The following is a 9,902-nucleotide window of genomic DNA, read 5'->3' on the forward strand; positions in this document are numbered from 1 at the left end:
GATGCTCATATCATCCTTTCAGGACACTCCATTGCGTTCAGCTGCTCTTCCAGGTTCTTTGCTGTCTCTGACAGAATTATGTCATCGGCGAAACTCAAGGTTTTAATTTCTTCTTCATTGATTTAAATTCCTACTCCGAATTTTTCTTTTGTTTCCTTTACTGCTTGCTCAATAAACAGATTGAATAACATCGGGGATAGACTACAACCCTGTCTCACTACCTTCCCAACCACTGCTTCCCTTTCATGTCCCTCAACTCTTATAACTGCCATCTCGTTTCTGTACAAATTGTAAATAGCCTTTCGCTCCCTCTATTTTACCACTGCCACCTTCAGAATTTGAAAGAGTATTCCAGTCAACATTGTCAAAAGATTTCCCTAATCTAGCTTCTAAGATAAGTCGTAGGGTCAGTATTGCCTCATGTGTTCCAGTATTTCTACGGTATCCAAACTGGTGTTTCCCAAGGTCGGCTTCTACCAGTTTCTCCATTCGTCTGTAAAGAATTGGCGTTATTATTTTGCACCTGTGACTCACTAAACAAATAGTTCGGTAATTTTCACATCTGTCAACACCTGGTTTCTATGAGATTGGAATTATTATATCCTTCTTGAAGTCTGACGGTATTTCGCCTGTCTCATACACCTTCCTCATCAGATGGTAGAGTTTTGTCAAGGCTGGCTCTCCCACGGGTGTCAGTAGTTATAATGGAATGTTGTCTACTCCCGGGGCTTTATTTCGGCTTAGGTCTTTCAGTGCTCTGTCAAACTCTTCACGCAGTATATCATCTCTCATTTCATCTTCATCTACATCCTCTTCCATTTCCATTATACTGTCCTCAAGTACACTGCCCTTGTATAGATCCTCTATATACTCCTTCCACCTTTCTGCTTTACCTTCTTTGCTTATAGCAGGGTTTCCATCTGAGCTCTTGATATGCATACAAGTGGATCTCTTTTCTCCAAAGGTTTTTTATTTATTTATTGTTCCGTGGGACCAAATTAAGGAGAAATCTCCATGGTCATGGAACGAGTCAATATATGAAATTATAACACGATAGTAGAAACAGATAAAATGAAATATAAAAACATAATCAGGCGACAAGCCGTAAGTATAAATAAAAAAAATCAACAATGTAACACTGGAATTAGCTTAATTTTTTAGCTCTTCCAGGAGCTCCTCGACAGAATAGAAGGAGTGAGCCATGAGGAAACTCTTCAGTTTAGACTTAAAAGATTTTGGGCTCCTGCTAAGATTTTAGAATTCTTGTGGTAGCTTATTGAAAATAGATGCAGCAGAATACTGCACTCCTTTCTGCACAACAGTCAAGGAAGTGCATTCCACATACAGATTTGATTTCTGCCTAATATTAACTGAGTGAAAGCTGCTAACTGTTGGGAATCGGCTAATATTGCTAATAACAAACGACATTAAAGAAAATATATGCTGTGAGGGCAATGTCAGAAATCCCAGACTATTGAATAGGGGCCGACAAGAGGTTCTGGAACTACATATAGCTCGAACAGCCCGTTTTTGAACCAAAAATACCCTTTTAGAATCAGAAGAATTACCCCAAAAAATAATACCATACGACATACGCGTATGAAAATATACAAAGTAGACTATTTTTCGTGTTGAACTGTCACTTATTTCAGATAATGTTTTATGGTAAATAAAGCAGCATTTAGTTTCTGAACGAGATCCTGGACATGGGCTTTCCACAACAGATTACTATCTATCCGAACGCCTAAGAACTTGAACTGTTCCGTCTCGCTTATATTATGCCCATTCTGTCTCATAAAAGTATTGGTCCTTGTTGAATTGTGAGTCAGAAACTGTAAAAACTGAGTCTTACTGTGATTTAGCATCAAATTGTTTTCCACAAGCCACGAACTTATTTCATGAACTACATTATTTGATACTGTTTCAATATTACACACAAGATCCTTCACTGCCAAACTGGTGTCATCAGCAAACAGAAATATTTTTGAATTACCTGTAATACTAGAAGGCATATCATTTATAGAAATAAGAAACAGCAGTGGCCCTAGCACCGACCCTTGGGGAATGCCCCACTTAACAGAGCCCCATTGCGACTGAACATCACTACCACTCTCAATATTGCGGAGAATTACCTTCTGCTTTCTGTTCTTAAAGTAAGAGGGAAACCAATTCTATGCTACTCCCCTTACTCCATAACGGTCCAACTTCTGCAGTAATATTTTGTGGTCAAAACAGTCAAAAGCTTTCGTTAAATCAAAGAAAACACCTAGCGTCCGCAACCTTTTATTTAATCCGTCCAAAACCTCACAGAGAAAAGAGAATATAGCATTTTCAGTTGTTAAATCATTTCTTAAACCAAACTGTACATTTGACAGCAAATTATGTGAATTTAAATGCTCCAGTAACCTTGTATATACAACCTTCTCGATAACTTTAGCAAACACCGATGGCATGGAAATAGCTCTAAAGTTGTCAACATTATCCCTGTCTCCCTTTTTATAAAGTGGCTTCACTAAAGAGTACTTTAATCGGTCAGGAAACCGACCACTACTAAAGGAAAAGTTACAGATATGGCCAAGTATTGGGCTAACATACACAGAACAATACTTCAGTATTCTGCTAGATACCCCGTCATATCCATGAGTGTTCTTGGTCTTTAGTGATTTACTTATTAAGTCAATCTCCCTCTTGTCAGTATCATGGAGGAGCATTTCAGGTAACAGTATCGGAACACTTTTTTCTAAGACCGCTGTATGATTCCCTGTTGGGGCTAGGTTTCTGTTTAGTTCACCTGCTATATTCAGAAAGTGATTATTAAATACTGTACCCATATGCGACTTATCAGTAACACGAACATTCACACTACGCACTGATTCTATATCCTCGACCTGTCTCTGCAGACCAGCCACTTCCTTTGCGACTGACCATATGGTTTTAATTTTATCCTGACACTTAGCTATTCTATCTGCATACCACTTACTTTTTGCCTTCCTAATAACATTTTTAAGCACCTTACATTACTGTTTGTAATGGGCTGCTGCATTTAGATTTTGACTGTTTCTAACGTTTTGATATAATTGCCACTTTGTTCTATAAGATATTCTTATCCCTATAGACAGCCACCTAGGCTGCCTGTTAGTGCTAGTACCCTGTTTTGAACGTTCTAACGGAAAGCAACTTTCAAAGAGAACGAGAAAAGTCTTGAGAAAAGCACTATATTTATCGTCTACTGTCTCAGCGCTATAAACATCTTGCCACTCTTGTTGCTTGATAAGGTTTACAAAGGTCTCTGCAGCAACTGGATCAGCTTTCCTACACAGTTGATAACTATATTTAACATGTGTTGCAGCACAAAAATCTTTTAGAGTTATAATTTGTGCATCATGATCTGAAAGGCCATTCACCTTTTTGCTAACAGAATGCCCTTCTAGTAATGAGGAATGAACAAAAATGTAGTCTATGGTTGTTCTGCTGTTCCCTTGCACTCTCGTTGGAAAGAACAAGGTTTGCATAAGATTATATGAATTAAGGAGGTCTACCGGCATCCGTTTCCTTGCAGAATCACTTACACAATTAATATTGAAGTCACCACATATAACAAACTTTTTGTATTTCCTATAAAGTGAACCAAAAACCTCCTCTAGCTTTAGCAAATATGTTGTGAAATCGGCGTCTGGGGATCTATAAATAACAACAATTAGAAGCTTAGCTCCATTAAATTTAACCACACCTACACAACATTCAAACACCTTTTCAGTGCAGTACTTTGAAACATCAATTGACTCTAATGGGATGCCGTTTTTCACATACATGGCTACTCCCCCACACCGCAAAGAGCTTCTAGAAAAGCTGCCAGCCAACCTGTATCCTGGTAAAGGAAGCCTTTGAATTATCTCCTTATTTAAGAAGTGTTCAGATATACCAATAATTTCAGAGTCAACATCTATAAGCAGTTCACTAACTTAATCTCTAATCCTTGTACATTTTGATGAAATATACTAATTCCCACATTACTCGGATGCCTAAGCTTTGTCAAAAGTGGTTCTTTTGTTAGAGAGAATTCCCTTAAGCAGGAATACCTATCAGCTGACTTCAATCTAAAAAAGGTGCAGCTGTAACATCCACTATTGCAGGAATTTTCCCATGAGTGCTCCCACCACCCCCACCTATGCTGTCACTTTAATTTTCCTGTAGGCAGTATCTATCTTACCCCTAGTGATATGCGCCTCTACATCCTTACATTTGTCCTCTAGCCATCCATGCTTAGCCATTTGCACTTCCTGTCGATCTCATTTTTTGCTTCATTTACTGAATTTTTGTAATTTCTCCTTTCATAAATTAAATTCAATATATCTTCTGTTACCCAAGGATTTCTACTAGCGCTCGTCTTTTTACCTACTTGATCCTCTGCTGCCTTCACTATTTCATGCCTCAAAGCTACCCATTCTTCTTCTACTGTATTACTTTCCCCCATTCCTGTCAATCGTTCCCTAATGCTCTTCCTGAAACACTCTACAACTTCTGATTCTGTCAGTTCAACCAGGTCCCATCTCCTTAAATTCCCACCTTTTTCAAGTTTCTTCAGTTTTAATCTACAGTTCATAACCAATAGATTGTGGTCAGAGTCCACATTTTCCCCTGGAAATGTCTTACAATTTAATACCTGGTTCCTAAATCTCTGTCTTACCATTATATAATCCATCTAAAATATTGCAGTATCTCCAGGTCTCTTTCACGTTTACAACCTTCTTTCATGATTCTTGGACCAAGTGTTAGCTATGATTAAGTTATGTTCTGGGCAAAAACCTACCAGGCGGCTTCCTCTCATTTCTTACCCCCATTCCATATTCACCTACTACGCTACCTTTTCTTCCTTTTTCTACTATCGAATTCCAGTCACCCATTACTATTAAATTTTCATCTCCCTCCACTATCTGAATAATTTCTTTTATCTTATCACACATTTCATCAATTTCTTCGTCATCTGCGGACTACTTGTACTACTGTGGTGGGCTTGGGCTTCGTGTCTATCTTGGCCACAACAACGCGTTCACTATGCTGCTTGTAGTAGCTAACCCGCAATCCTATTTTTCTTATTCATCATTAGACATACTCATGCGTTGGCTTCATATTAGACTTCCTAATACTTATATCTATATTCGATGCTAACAATGACGCCGGTGGATAGACTACCATGAAATAACTGACCTTCGAGAAAGTCACCAACATAAATGGCTCTGAGCACTATGGGACTCAACTGCTGTGGTCATAAGTCCCCTAGAACTTAGAACTACTTAAACCTAACTAACCTAAGGACAGCACACAACACCCAGCCATCACGAGGCAGAGAAAATCCCTGACCCCGCCGGGAATCGAACCCGGGAACCCGGGCGTGGGAAGCGAGAACGCTACCGTACGACCACGAGATGCGGGCTCACGAATATAACCGACAAGCTAATGGGTCCTTCGCAGGAAAAGGTTTTTCGCCGCAAAAAGCGGAAAACTGGAATCCAGCAAATGAGTAAAATATATATATTCACTGACAATAAATTAGTATACGTACACCACAGTAGTCTGGGATTTCTCTATTACGTAATAGTTTTGGTCTTTGTATCTTGCAGCTTTCGTTATTTTTAATTAAAAGGGATTTTAAAAGGACCGAAAGAACATTTTGGACTGCGCTACAGATAGTTAGCACAGTCTTGACTTCGTAATCACTTTTTTTGACTTCGGCAACTCTCAACCAAAATCTCCAACCTAACCGAGACAATGCGCTACGATACAGCCGAGATCATGACAAGAGAATGGGCTACATTACACTTGAAGTAATTTTATATACATAAGGATCTCCATGACCTGTGTACGTCTAATATAAAAGACCTCCGAAACACTCTCCTCAAATAGATCGCAATCTTCACTTGACCTTTAACTGTTACTATTTCAGAATTAAAAACCGAATTCAAAGAAAACTTGGCTACCAGTCACAAAACTAGAAAAATAAAAATAATAAAAGTGAGAACGTGAAACAGGTTAGCAATAACCATAAACAGGAGATTCTACAGGAAATAAAAGTGAGAAAGGAAATTATTAATATTATCGACCGTTTAGGAACTGTAGGCTACGAAAGGGATGAAATCATTTATCGAATAATTGGTGGAAGAGTTAGTGTGTTTTAAGATTAAATCCAAACAAGAATTAGAGAAAAATATATCGAAGCTAGGCCGATATTACGAAAAATTGCTTACTCTCGAGACAAATTGTGTCATGTATTAGATGAAGAGTTTGTGCCCGTAGTACGGATAAAACAGTATCTGCAGCATCTGCAGAAACTTCGGACATGTGTTTCATATTTCATCCAAGCCTGCAGGCTATAAGTACTTAAACAAAATACCACTATAGGGAAATTACCTACGAAGAAGTTCTTGGTAAAGAAACACAGGACACAAATACGTGTGTAGGCTTAATATGCACTACAACTGTGTTTAAAAATCGCTATACTAGCTTTGGACTAACGACGAGCGAATATCAGTATAACCTGTACAGCCTGTACACTTTCCAAAGCTGTTATCCATGAAAAAGCTAAACGGCGTATCGCGAACAAAATACAATTGGACACCGAAACAATGAAATTAGCTGACAATGGGCACTGACTTTAGTCAATGGACACTGTTGAAAATTTGTGCCAGACCAGGATTAGCACCCGAGTCCCCTGGTTACTAGGGAGAGGCAATGATCACTGTGTCCGAATTACGCAGTGGACAACCTAATTGCACCAACTGTCCGAGCATGCCGTTCATCAGATCCAAATTCTCAATTTCTCCATAGACTGCTAATGCAGTGCTCCTTGAACATTATCCTCCTCGGCTTAATTATACAGTATATGGCAAAAAAAAAAAAAAAAAACTGACACCGAATGTATACAAACTTGGCCTTACGAACATTGCAGACACACGTCGCACTTCAAAGAATTGACCGTTGCATTGTTTACTATAGACCACGAATCAAGTAACGTAAAAAAAAGCTCTGCGTCTATTGAGATCATGATCCAGAGTTAAAAAAACTCTAATAAGTCGCCTACATATTACAGTTGCTGCCGAAAGAGGAGAACCACTATTTTCCCAGAAACGGAAATATAGTTAAAATTATGCTTCTATTTCGGCTAGTTTCGGCGCTTACTAAAAATTGTACTGAAAGTTACATAGTGGACTCTCCCCTCCCCCCACCAGAAACGTAGTTTTCGTGACTGTTGTGCGACTTTAGTACACAGCTAGAGAAAGTGTGTTAAATAAGGCGCGGACGGAAACACTAGGCTACGCTACAGGGCAATCTGCTCGCACAACGTTTACTCGGCATTCATAATCGTTGGCATAAACAACTCTCAATCAAATTACCTCCCTACAACCTAACTTAGATCTCGGGCTACACTACCCATCGGCCTGTCATCACAACCAAAATTTCATTCAGGAGGGGGGATTTCCAGTATCTCTCTCTAGGCAAATCTGTCAGTTATTGTAGATTGATTGTCAGTCTCAACTACAAGATTTACTAATGATAAACGCTTTCGAGACGGCTCATAATTTTAGAATAGTTCTCTTCGTCTTACTTGGCATAAATTGTTCGCTGGCGTCCCTACAGCTAGCTCCCTCAGTGTCTGCTTCTGCCATCGCACCACGCCAGTCTGTTGTTGTCTTAGCAGACCGAACGCACCGCACATCCGACACCTTCGGAACCACTCAATGGCCAGTTAGTTACTGAGCCGAGCACTGTTTACAACGTGAAAGGAAAACTATGCAAAGATGTACACTCAAATGGCACGACTGAGTAGCACACACACACACAGTAATATCTGTGGAATGTCCATCGACACGCGTGGAACGAAATACTTCTCGCGAACGTACAACGTCTCCGAAAAAAATCTCGTCACTATATTCCGCCATTAAGGCCAGGTTCTCATTCAAATGAGCAAAAAATGGTACATTTGGAAATCTTTTTGAGACAATGAAAATACATTCGAAGGATCTGTTTGGGAATTACAAGTGATCATACTATGAGCTTTATTTTAGATTTTCAGTAAAAAAAATGGCGCCCGTAATTATAATTTGATCAAGGGCCTGCGAGTCTGAAGTACGCAGAGTGCGTGCAGTGTGGCCCCTCAGATGTTACCTGAAATCAAAAATGGATAACATCAGTTGATACTACATTATTTCTCTGAAATTAAAAATGGATAACATCAGTCGATATTACATAAAATTTATGCAAGCGCATACCGAACCGCAATGAAACAACCTTAAATTTAAAGATACAGTGCTAATTCGAACTTTGACTTCGATTTTTGGGGGTTTGTTTCACTCCTTATGCCCACACAAAAATTAGTTAATATTAACAAATGTCACATTATAGCTATAAGCTCCTAAGAAAAATGTTTACTTTTCGGGGTCCGAGGTAGAAGTTAAGAGGTTGAATCACTTTTAGTTTATGCTGCATGCCGTTCTGAGAAATAAACGTATCTCGAAAAAAAAAAGTGTTCAAAGTTTAGCGAAAACTTTTAGTTATATTATTACTTCGATTTGCATGAACTGAGTGTTACATATATATTTTTAATGTTGCTGAACAGGAAGCTGAAGTCAGATTTTCAATATTCAAAACGGCTAATTTAATACGGAGGGCACAGGATTATGTTTTGACCAATTTTTACCAAAAATGCATTTTCGTCATTTACGTTTAGTCTGCAATTCAAGGAGTGCTTATGAGCCCTACCTCTAGCTCGAATTGTTCCCACATAGCAATTCCCTGTTCTTATTGGCAGGAAAGGCCGATCTGTGTAACTTGGATATGCAGCACTCGTTATTCGTCAGTATTTACGGCGAGTATGTTTGCATGCATTCTGTAGTATGAATCGTTTTGAGCACGTGCGACATGGATACTCTTCAAATCACATTTAAGTGCCTGGCAGAAGGTTCATCGAATTACCTTCCGAATTGATAATTAATTGAAACCCTCAGATGCCGATAGGTGTTGTTGATACAACCTCGATGGGGACAGCTGAAAATATATGCCCCGACCGGGACTCGAACCCGGGATCTCCTGCTTACATGGCAGACGCTCTATCCATCTGAGCCACCGAGGACACAGATGAATAGCGCGACTGGAAGGACTTAACCCTTGCACGCTTCCCGTGAGACCCACATTCCCAACTGTCCACAATCAACATACGTAATGTACGTAATAGGTATTTGCCCATCCACTCATTACTCGGGCACACTAAGGTGACGATTCCCGTATAAGAGTTCGGGCAATCTTTGGGCATTCGCACAGACGAAGGTTAATGGCTGGGTAGCCTTTAACTACATATATGAAGATAGTAACTGTTCTCGAAGGAACAGATACCACTGATTACCGTGCAGCTTCTCTAGAATAAATGATAATTAATTGAAACCCTCAGCTGCCGACAGGTGTTGATATACCTCGATGGGGACAGCTGAAAATGTGTACCCCGAGGTACATCAACACCTGTCGGCAGCTGAGCGTTTCAATTAATTATCATTTATTCTAGAGAAGCTGCACGGTCATCAGTCGTACCTGTTCTTTCGAGAACAGTTACTATCTTCATATACCTTCACAATTCTCTATTACTCCAATCTCGTATAGCGCGCGGAAAGAACGAACACCTATATCTTTCCGTACGAGCTCTGATTTCCATTATTTTATCGAGGTGATCGTTTGTTCCTATGTAGGTCGTTGTCAACAAAATATTATCGCATTCGGAGGAGAAAGTTGGTGATTGGAATTTCGTCGCAACGAAAAACGCCTTTGTTTTAATGATACCCATCCCAAATCCTCTATCATTTCAGTGACACTCTCTCCCATATTTCGCGATATAACGTGCTGCCCTTCTTTGAACT

The 9,902-nt window shown here is 39.5% G+C and overlaps 1 non-coding gene across 1 annotated transcript; it reads right to left on the minus strand.

Annotated features, from left to right (window-relative positions):
• Positions 1-9,053: 9,053 nt before the first annotated feature.
• Positions 9,054-9,127, minus strand: Trnat-ugu (transfer RNA threonine (anticodon UGU)). Its single transcript has one exon. It is a non-coding gene; the product is annotated as a tRNA-Thr (tRNA).
• Between the last annotated feature and the right edge of the window lie 775 nt (positions 9,128-9,902).

This window comes from Schistocerca cancellata, unplaced genomic scaffold, assembly GCF_023864275.1.
Source record: "Schistocerca cancellata isolate TAMUIC-IGC-003103 unplaced genomic scaffold, iqSchCanc2.1 HiC_scaffold_808, whole genome shotgun sequence".
Classification (NCBI taxonomy): Eukaryota; Metazoa; Arthropoda; class Insecta; order Orthoptera; family Acrididae; genus Schistocerca; species Schistocerca cancellata.